The 10,113-nt window shown below is 39.0% G+C and overlaps 1 long non-coding RNA gene across 1 annotated transcript; it reads right to left on the bottom strand.

Moving 5' to 3' along the window:
• Positions 1-4,479: 4,479 nt before the first annotated feature.
• On the bottom strand, positions 4,480-9,892 carry LOC111097957. The gene is made up of 3 exons (XR_005366436.1): positions 9,744-9,892; positions 6,713-6,848; positions 4,480-5,542 (listed from the first exon to the last, which is right to left on the bottom strand). It is a non-coding gene; the product is annotated as an uncharacterized LOC111097957 (long non-coding RNA).
• Between the last annotated feature and the right edge of the window lie 221 nt (positions 9,893-10,113).

Genomic DNA, 10,113 nt, shown 5'->3' on the forward strand with positions numbered 1-10,113 from the left:
CATTTATATCATTAGGGGAATTAATAACCCTTAGATGGTCTTTTTAAATGGACACTGTTCTAAGATCCTAATATGTACTCATTTATTTAATCCTCACAGTAACCCCATGAGGTACATAATTATTAGCCTCACTTTATATCCAAAGAAACCAGGCTCAGAGATATTAAGTAATTTGTCCAATGCCATGAGAGCAGCAGGCTCTTAGCCCAGCACCTCCATGTCCTCTACTACAATGATCAAAGTCTCAGAGAGCTGGAGCCATAAAGTGAGGTGGGAAGCCCAGAATTAACAACGAGGTATGAAAGTGTGCCTGGGTGGCTCAGTCAGTTAAGCACCTGCCTTGGCTCAGGTCATGATCCTAGGATCCTAGATTGAGCCCCAAGTAGGGCTCCCTGCTCAGTGGAGAACCTACTTCTCCCTCTCCCTCTGCCTCTTACCACCTGCTCATGCCCTCTCTCTCTCAAAGTAAATAAATAAAATCTTTAAAAAAAAACCAAAACAATGAGGTATGAAAGTGAGAACAAGGATTTTATATACCATATCGAGTTTTGTTTTTTTTTATATTTTATTTATTTATTCATGAGACACACACAGAGAGAGAGAGAGAGAGAGGCAGAGACACAGGCAGAGGGAGAAGCAGGCTCCATGCAGGGAGCCCGATGCGGGACTCGATCCCGGGTTTCCAGGATCAGGCCATGGGAGGTAGGTGGCACTAAACCACTGAGCCACCTGGGCTGCCCCATATTGAGTCTTTATTTCCCAAACTAGATACAGATATTGCCAGATATATGATGATAGGTCAGGGCCATCATCCATCATTTTGGAAGTATAAATTTTCAGAAAAAAATGTCGTAAGTTTGTAATCCAAAAATATTTTGATGATACACCACACAAAAATAACAAGTAGCTACTTGATCCAACTTGATTGAATCTTTTGCTTATTACACAGGGTTTACAAAACAGAATATGTTTAATTTTGTTCCTGCCAGTGAATTCCCTGATAACTATAGAAGTATAGAAAATTCGTGTTTGTGTGTGTGAGAGAGATTTGGGGCTTATTATTTTCATTTATTTTAAAGAATAATGATCTTGGGTTTAAGAGTATTTATCAGTGCTTAAGAACAGGAGTTTTAAGAATTAACTTGAAAATGGTAAAAACTCTGCAAAACAGCAAAATCTAGACATAACCTGAAATCACTGACCACCAAGAAAGCCATGGCATTGCCCCACTATATACTTCACAGGAGAAAAATAGTAGCACTAACCAACCACAATTAGCAAACAAATAGTTTATTTCAGAAGCTAGCTTTAAAAGTTTGTGCTTGGAGTGCCTGGGTGACTCAGTCAATTAAGTGTCTCCCAACTTTTGATTTCGGCTCAGATCGTGATCTCAGGGTTATGAGATGGAGCCGTACTGGGCTCCATAATGGACATGGAGCCTAAGATTCTCTCTCTTCCTCTCCCTCTGCCCCTCATGCTCTATTTAAAAAAAAAAAAAATTAAAAAGTAATAATAATAATAAATAAAAGTGCTTAAATGCTTCTTAAAGTATGTACCCGGTTGTTGTGTAATCTTTTGCTTCAAGGGGCTTAAGCTTTGGTATCTCTTATGTAAGAAGAATTTTAAATATAAATGCATAAATACCTATGTGTTTGGCATTAGTTTTTTTATTCCTGCAAACTGTGGAGGACAATTATCTGAACTTTTTGAACTCAAGAGAACAATTCTAATGAGACCAATATGATGAAAAGTCAAGACAAACAAAATGTGCTTAACACTTCTTTTGAGTTCAATGTGTAAGGCAAATGTAAGTAATTAGGGGTAGAGGGGGAGGTATGGCCAAATCTAGTGAAAGTCAAAAAGAGACAGCTATGCTGAAAAAATAAGGTGTCATTACTGAATGATATTATTGCCCACTGCTTTTTGGTGTACTCAGACACATATTCTTTTTTTTTTTAATTTTTTTTATTTATTATTTATGATAGTCACACACAGAGAGAGAGAGAGAGAGAGAGGCAGAGACACAGGCAGAGGGAGAAGCAGGCTCCATGCACCGGGAGCCCGACGTGGGATTCGATCCCGGGTCTCCAGGATCGCGCCCTGGGCCAAAGGCAGGCGCCAAACCGCTGCGCCACCCAGGGATCCCTCAGACACATATTCTTAAACAATTAGCTGAGAACTAGAGTTAATTTCATTCTTTAATATCTAATTCCTAAAACACTGATGCCAGTTCTGTGGTTGCTTTGTCTTTCCTATATTGTTTTCAGATTGAAAGTATTGATATTAAAAAAAAGAAAGTGTTAGTATCAAGATGTTTATTTGCAAAAGAGTGACATAATATTAAACATTTTGAAAATGATACATAAATTTAAAAATATTTGTATATGTGTAAAATCATATACACATGTACACATACACCTGTGACTTCTGTGCCCAGATGGGAACAGATCAGGCCACTGGGCACTCTGGAATTAGTCACCTTTGTTTTATTCTCCAAGAATGTATCATCTTAAAAAATACATTTCTTGAATTTCTCTGTATGTTCAATGGAGGCAAAGAACTGATAAATCTTATTTAATAAATAGAGTAGAGAGAAGATTCATCTTTTAAGATAAAGCTAAAATGAAATGAGATGTGGCTTAGAAAACTTATTCTACTCTGCAAAATGTATATTTGTTTAACCAAGATCACTGAGTCATGATTTTCTAATGAAAAGCTAAACAGCTCTTTTTGTCATAGACAAGAAAAAACCCATAACAAAAAATAGAAACCCTGTATAAAGTGAAGGATTTCATCGTCCTCTTCAATGATTAAAAGGTGTCCACAAATTCTGGTTCTGGAGGTATTTCAGACATTGTGTGAACAAATGAAACCAAAATTGAATATTTTGTTGTAACAAAATGAAAGTGATGTTTGGCAATTGAACGATGAGGATTAATTATGGGGATTTGTTCCTGAGACCCTTAGTCCATTTACATGTCATGAAAGTTACAACAGTAATAGGAAAATGAAGAGAACTATCAGTCATGTTTCTCTAGAGTGACCATATACTTTATCATCCACATCCATAATGAAAGTGGGTTCTATTAATTGAGAATGAAAGTTGGTGCTGTTTATTGATATGCCAGGACAATGTTATAAACCAGGAGTGTCAAAGTACTCTAATAAATGTTGTAACTATATATTTTGCCCTGTATCCCCAGACACCTCCATACACACACATGCACACACACACACAAAAGTGATAAGGAAAAGCAAAGGACAATATATGCAGCACTATTTTCTTGTGTCATGGTTAATTTTATTTGTCAACTTGGCTGGGACACAGGGTACCCAGATATTGGACTAAAAATTATTTATGGGTGTGTCTTTGAGGATGAGATTAGCATTTGAATCAATAGACTGAATAAAGCACATTGCCCTCCCCAGTGTGAGTGAGCCTCATCCAAGTCATAGGGGGTGGGAACAGAATAAAAAGTGGAGGAAGAAACAACTGACTTTCCGCCTGACTGAGCTGGGACATCAGTCTTCCCTTGCATTTGGACCAGGAAATAGACCTTTCAGTCTTCTAGTTCTCAGGCGGATGGGCTTGAACTAGAACTATATCATCGGCTTTCCTGGGCCTCCAGCTTGCAAATGGCAGATTGTTGGACTTCTTAGTCTCCACAGTCACATTAGCCAATTCCTTAGAGTGACTCCTCCCCACCCCTCCCAATATATATTCTGTTGGTTCTGTTTCTCTGGAGAAGCTTAAAACACCCTAAGATAGTGAAATAAATTGACTAGTAGGCTACTGACATGGGTACAACATATTGCCACAAGAGACTTGAGGTTGAGATGGGCCCCTTCCATCTCTGATCCCATGCAACATGCTCTATTTCTATGCTTGTAAGTATTTCTCTGGAAGAGGTTGAAAAGAATGCTATAGGCAAACAGGAATTTACTGAAGGAGTATCAATCAGAGGTCTCACAAGATTAGATTCTAGAAGGACCACTGACTGATGCTACAAGAAGCTAATGGAGCAAAGTGGGCTAAAAACTGAGACATAGATTCAACCAATATAGTCCGTTACCCAGGTGAGAAATAATGAAAGCTGGAACCCAGACCCTGAATATGAATAAAAAATATATTTTTAAAAATGAAGAAGCTTTACCACTTCTGGTCATGAGTGGCTTTTGTCAACCATGGAGACTCCTTCTAACCTGGCTCTATATAACTTGATGTCTAAGCTACTCATAATCAATTGATTCAGTGTTTCAAGGCCTTAGTTCCACATAACTATTTGAGAGGAGCTGAAATGGCAAAGAATTTCCACTCCCTTCACCTAAGGCCAGACTATGAGCTCACCAGATACAAACATAGCCACCTAGGTCCATTTCTCCATTATTGGATAGTCAGAAAATAGAAAGATAACATGTTTTCTTTAATAAAATCTGCATATGAAATAGAAATTAGATTCAAAGCATGAAAGGGGAGGAAGAAGAAAAGTAAAATAGACATTTGTTAGAAGATGGCAGTATGGTAGTCACTGTGCAAGGCACTTCGATCATCCTCTGCTTGTGATATCCCCCCTAAGGTAGGAACAACTCCTCCTGCTTTATGGTTAGAGCAGGGTAAATTTCCCATGGTCATATAGGTGTTGACATAGGAGTCAAGATCCCAAACAGATATATCTACCTTCAGAACACATGTTTCTCCTGGCCTCTGTATGATGCTGTTTGATCTAGCATGCAGGCGTGACTGGCTTTTGGGACTATCCCTCTTAGAATAGCATTTTGCTTCCTGGCAAGAAAACAGGAAGCCCAATATAGTCTCACTAGCCTCTTTCTGGAACAAGTAGGTCTTCCTCAAGTTCCTTTCATGATTAAATTTTATCCCCAAAGGCCCAAAATTAGGTCACTTACATCTATGAGTTCCAGTTCCATTTCACCTACTTAATTAACAAACTTTAATCCAGTGCCTTCCATATGCCAAGCCCGAGGCCAGGCTAGAGAATATGTATAGGCTGACCCTGCCCTCAAGAAGCTGTCAGGATAGAAGAAATGAGTCATGCATATCAATTGTCCTAATGTAAGATAAACATAGATGATTACCATATTAAAGACACATTTGGAGTGATACAGAAGTTTTAGAAGAGATCATCCAAGTAAAACTTGATAGATGAGGGGGCATTTGGACTGGGCTGGGAAGGACACACTGAAGTTAAATGTGTAGCATTGGCGTGCAGTGTGGGGGTGATAATAAACAGAGGCCCCAAAGCTGGTAATCAAGAGCATGGGCAGGGAGCAGCAGGAAGCAGTGTGGTGATGAGAAGCCCCATCCAAAGGCAGTGAGGACTGGGTGCTGGATGTTTTTCCTCATTCTGACACTGACATTTGAGAGTTTGATTGCGTTCCTGGCTATTCTCAGGAGTGGCTGTGGCAATCTTCGAGGTTGGTGCAAGGCTGAGGACTTCTATCTTTGTGCAGTCTTTTTCCTTTTGATGAGTCCCTGGACATATGAAATCCACCTCCTCTCCTGGTACTGTTATCAAACCTCATACTTGCATTCAAAATGGGGTCAAAAAAGAAGAGAAGAAAAGGGCAATTGATTTGTATGTTTCAGTCATTTCCTTGGGAACACGCTGAGCTTTTACTCTGGGGTGACTGCGAAAGAGACCCTGCCTGTGATTAGATCTGTCAGGCAGTGGCTGTGTTACACTAGGTACCTGGGGAAATAAAACCACGGGCAATTGCCAGTGCCTGCATGCTCAGAAAGCTGTCTGCGTGCAGTACAACAATGGTCGAGTTTGTGTCTGTGTGAGTGTGTGTGTGTGTGATGTGTGTATGTGTGTGTATATGTGTGTGTGTGTGTACAGGAACCACGTGGCTAGGATTTGGCAGGGGGATCCGAGATTTGAATCGTTGATTTGAATTGTTGATTTGAATTTGGACAGATGATCTGTAAGACTCCTACTCAAATCTCAGGTTATAGGACTCTGTATATTTGGATGCAATGAAGTGATATCTAAAGATACGTGAAGTTGATAGGTAGGTCCCTATTTTACCTCTCATCTTGACTCTGTCCATTCCAAATACCATGCAGCTGCCAGAGTGACATTTCTAAAATATAAATCTGACCACATCACCCTCCTTTTCTTGCTTACAAACCTTCTGTGTCTCCCCCTTATCTAGAGGATAAAGCCCACACCACCCAAGGCTTACCATGACCTGGCCTCAGCTTCTGCGGCCAACATTCCCCACATACCCTTTATGATCCAGCAACAATGGATTGTGTGCACACATCTTCCTGCTTATATTGCTTCCCCTCCACCTGCCCCCTTCTCTATCTCAATCACACACACACACAGACACACATACACGTCCAGAATCTCCTTCTCAATCTTTCTTCCTAGCTAACATTCCCTCGTTTTGTTTTTTTTTAAATAAAGACTCAGCTCAGTTCTTATTTCCTTCAGAAACTCTCCTTAATGGCACTAGTCTCAGAGCAGTATCTATATTTCCTTCTCATCCTTAAAATATTGAATTCTAAACTGCCTTCTTATATGATTCCTTCTCTAAACCATAATCTCCGTCCGGACAGGTACTTGATTTTATGTATCTTTGAATCCTTCCTGCCTAAGTCAGGGTCTGGCACAGTGCTGCACACAGTGAGTGAACACTGCATAAATACTGGATGAAAAGGATGGATGGATAGTAGGTGGAAACGTACTTTAAAAAGTAGATAAATTTCAGGATTCTGTTTCCAATCTTGATGTGATGATTGATTTTATGTAGGAACTCGATGGGGCCGGGGGATGCCCAGATCACTGCTTAAACATTACTTCTGGGTGTGTTTGTGAGTGTTTCTGGAAGAGATTAGCATTTGAATTAGTGACCCAAGTAAGGCAAATCATGTGAGAGGGCAATGTTCAGTCTGCTAAGAAACTGGATGGAACAAACAGGTGGAGGAAGCATTGAATTCTCTCCCTGCCTGACTGCTTGAGCTGAATCAAAGGTCTCCTCTTGCCCTCACTTCTCCTGTTTCTCAGGCCTTCAGGCTCAGGATGGCATCTACACTATGGACTAAACTGTTCTCAGACCTTCAGACTATATCACAGGCTTTCCTGGATCTCCAGTTAGCAGATAGCAGGATTATAAGATTCTCTGCCTCCATAATCAGGAGAAGCCAATACCTTATAACAAATTCTATACAAATAAATAGGAGACATATACCCTATTGGTTTTATGTCTCTGGAGAACCTTGACTAATACACTTGGCAAGATGTTATTTTCTGTAATTTTAGCTACTGTGCCACAGAAAGGCAAATGTCACCCAGCTAAATCTTTAAAACTGCAATCAGAGTCCCTTATTCCTGATATAGTGCTCATTCCTCTGTCCTTTAGCACCTCTCAGAGACTAAGTACCCTTTGGTTTGAATCCTGAATTGCTTAGACTTTGAATTCAACAGCTCAGAGGAACCTAAAAGAAAATGCATCCTACTACATCTCCCTATTCTCTCCTTTCAGTAAATAATTAAAAGCTAGAAGTGGTCAAGTGACTCGACACCTCATTCATCCTTCAAAATCCTACTCAGTCATAATCACTATTGTCATCATGAGTAACTGTAGAATGACGACAGTGATCGATGCTACAGAGGAGTAGGCGGTATAACAAAAGCCTATGATACAATAAAGAAAACTAACCAAATCAGCAGTCTGATGATTAGCTAATTAATCATTAAATAAATATTCATTGAATGAATACTATGTGCTAGAAACTCTCAAGTGCTGAGTACATAAGAGTAAGTAAACCATCTAAATCCCTGCTGCATGGAGCTTACATTTTAGTGGGAGGGAAGAGACAATAAATACAAGGAAATAGATGCTATTTTGGAGAGTGATATAACAGACATTAGCTGGCAAGCAGAAAAGAGTACTTCAAGAAGTAGAAAGAACATAGACAAGATCCCCAAGGAGTGTGAGGTCATAGAATGTTTGAGGAACTGAAAGATTCCTATGATTCAAACATAGAGATAAGGGTGTCACAAAAAAAGACACCAAAACTGGTTAGTCATATCTCAGATCATGCTGACCCTTGAAGGTCATGCTGAATTTGGATTAGATGCTCAATGCAAGAGAAATCATTAATGATTTTTAAAGAGGAAGTGGTATGATTAGAGAGGGGTGTGTGTGTGTGTGTGTGTGTGTGTGTGTTTTAAATATCTGGTCATCATGTAGAAAATTATTAGGAAGGAAACAGCAATTACTTTGGAGAGAGAAGTTAGGACGATATCCTGATTACTCAGGTGAGTGATAATGGTGGTCTAGACTAGGGTGGAGCAAGGAGAAATGAAGTCAGGTGAAGAGATATTTTAGAGTTAGTGGAGAAAGAAATGTCAGGGTCGACACATAACTTTCTATCTTGAGCAATTCGGCAGTTGATTATGCCACTTAATGAGAATGGTAACACTGCAAGAAGAACTTATTTGGGATAGGAAGAGTCAGGAAACCAAGAATTACATTTTGGACATGTCATGGTCATGATGCTCATGAAACATCAGAGTGGAGGTATTAGATAATCTACTGGATTATATGAACCTCTAGTTCACAAAACATTGGTGTTGGAAACTTAAGCCTAGGAATCTTGAAATATGTAGAGAATATATGAGGCCATGAGAGGGGATGAGTTCCCTTTAGGAGAAGTCAAGATGTGGAGAAACTACAAGAAACAATGTGAAGAAGAGTCAGCAAAGGAGACTGAGAGGCAGAAGCAAAGGGGTAAAAGAGGAGATTGTGATGTTTGAGAGGCTGAGGAAAGAGTGTCAAATGCTGCTGAGATTTCAAACAAGATGCTGGCTCAAGATTATTTATTGTGTTTGTAACAAGGTGGTTATTGAACATCTTATCAAAAGCAGGTCTAAAGAACTGAGCCAGATAGGATGGATTGAAGAGTGGATGGGAGGTATGTTCAGACACCATGTGTTACAATTTTCTCTTTGAGGAGTTGGCTGTGAAAGAAAGTAGTTTCTATCACATATTTGCTGAAATGATGAATTTTGTTTTTTTATTCAATATCTATCCATGTTGCTGGGCTGTAAACTTCTTAACATCAGGCAATACATCTTTCTTATTTTCTTCTGTATATTCAAGACCTAACACACTTCTCAGTTCATAGTAAAGGTTAGTAATATTTGACATATTTGACAAGTAAATGAATAAAATAAGTAAAATGAATAAAAATAAGTAAATAAGAACCTAGAGAATATCTTGGACACCTATTTTTGGGAAAATGATAAAGTTGCATTTAGAATATATTCATGACATTGAAAGTTAATTTGTTGGAAGCAGCTATATTGTCATGTTCTGTCACTGTCAGGAAGAGACTTTGGGCTGAAAAAAAAAACCCCATAATCCCTGTTCTGCTATTTTTTGGAAAAGAATTCCACTGTGACTGTTGTTTCCTTGAACCTTGCCTTTTCTTTGTCTCTAATGCTGTTGTCTTAATTCCAACCGTTATTACTCTTCATCTATTCCAATGCAATTTTTAAGTGCTCTAGGCATTGCAATCCCTTTGCTGCAATCTGTAAATCAAAATCAAAATAACACCAAACTATAAAACCCAAAGTTTATGCATATACTGATATTAAAAGAAGAACTTTTCTCTATATTTCATTGCTTGCAAAATTCCGGATAAATCATGCAACTGACACAGGCTCATTCACCCCTGCATTATTGAAGCCCTAAGCATGAGTTTAACCCACCTACTCAGGAATTCATTATTCCTCCAGGCTAGTTTCTCTCCAGTTTGCCCTCTTTTGAGTGATCTTAAAACACAGATGTGATCTTTTCATGTGAAATCCTTCATTAGGTCCCCATGACCTATAGGACAAAATTCATTTTCCTAGCCTGACTTAAAATGTTTCTGGTTTTATGACCCCTGAAAATTCCCTGGCCTCATCCATTGTCACAATACACATGTGTTCCAAACCATTCTGGATTGTTTGTAGTTCTCTGCACACCTATAGGGTTCTAATGAAAGAGTCTAAAATATAAAGAAATCTAGAATAAATCAAAAGGGCTGAAGTATTGGAAGGTTTTCCAGGTCGATGAGAGATTAAATTTATTTGGTCT

This window comes from Canis lupus, chromosome 11 (genome assembly GCF_011100685.1).
Source record: "Canis lupus familiaris isolate Mischka breed German Shepherd chromosome 11, alternate assembly UU_Cfam_GSD_1.0, whole genome shotgun sequence".
Classification (NCBI taxonomy): Eukaryota; Metazoa; Chordata; class Mammalia; order Carnivora; family Canidae; genus Canis; species Canis lupus.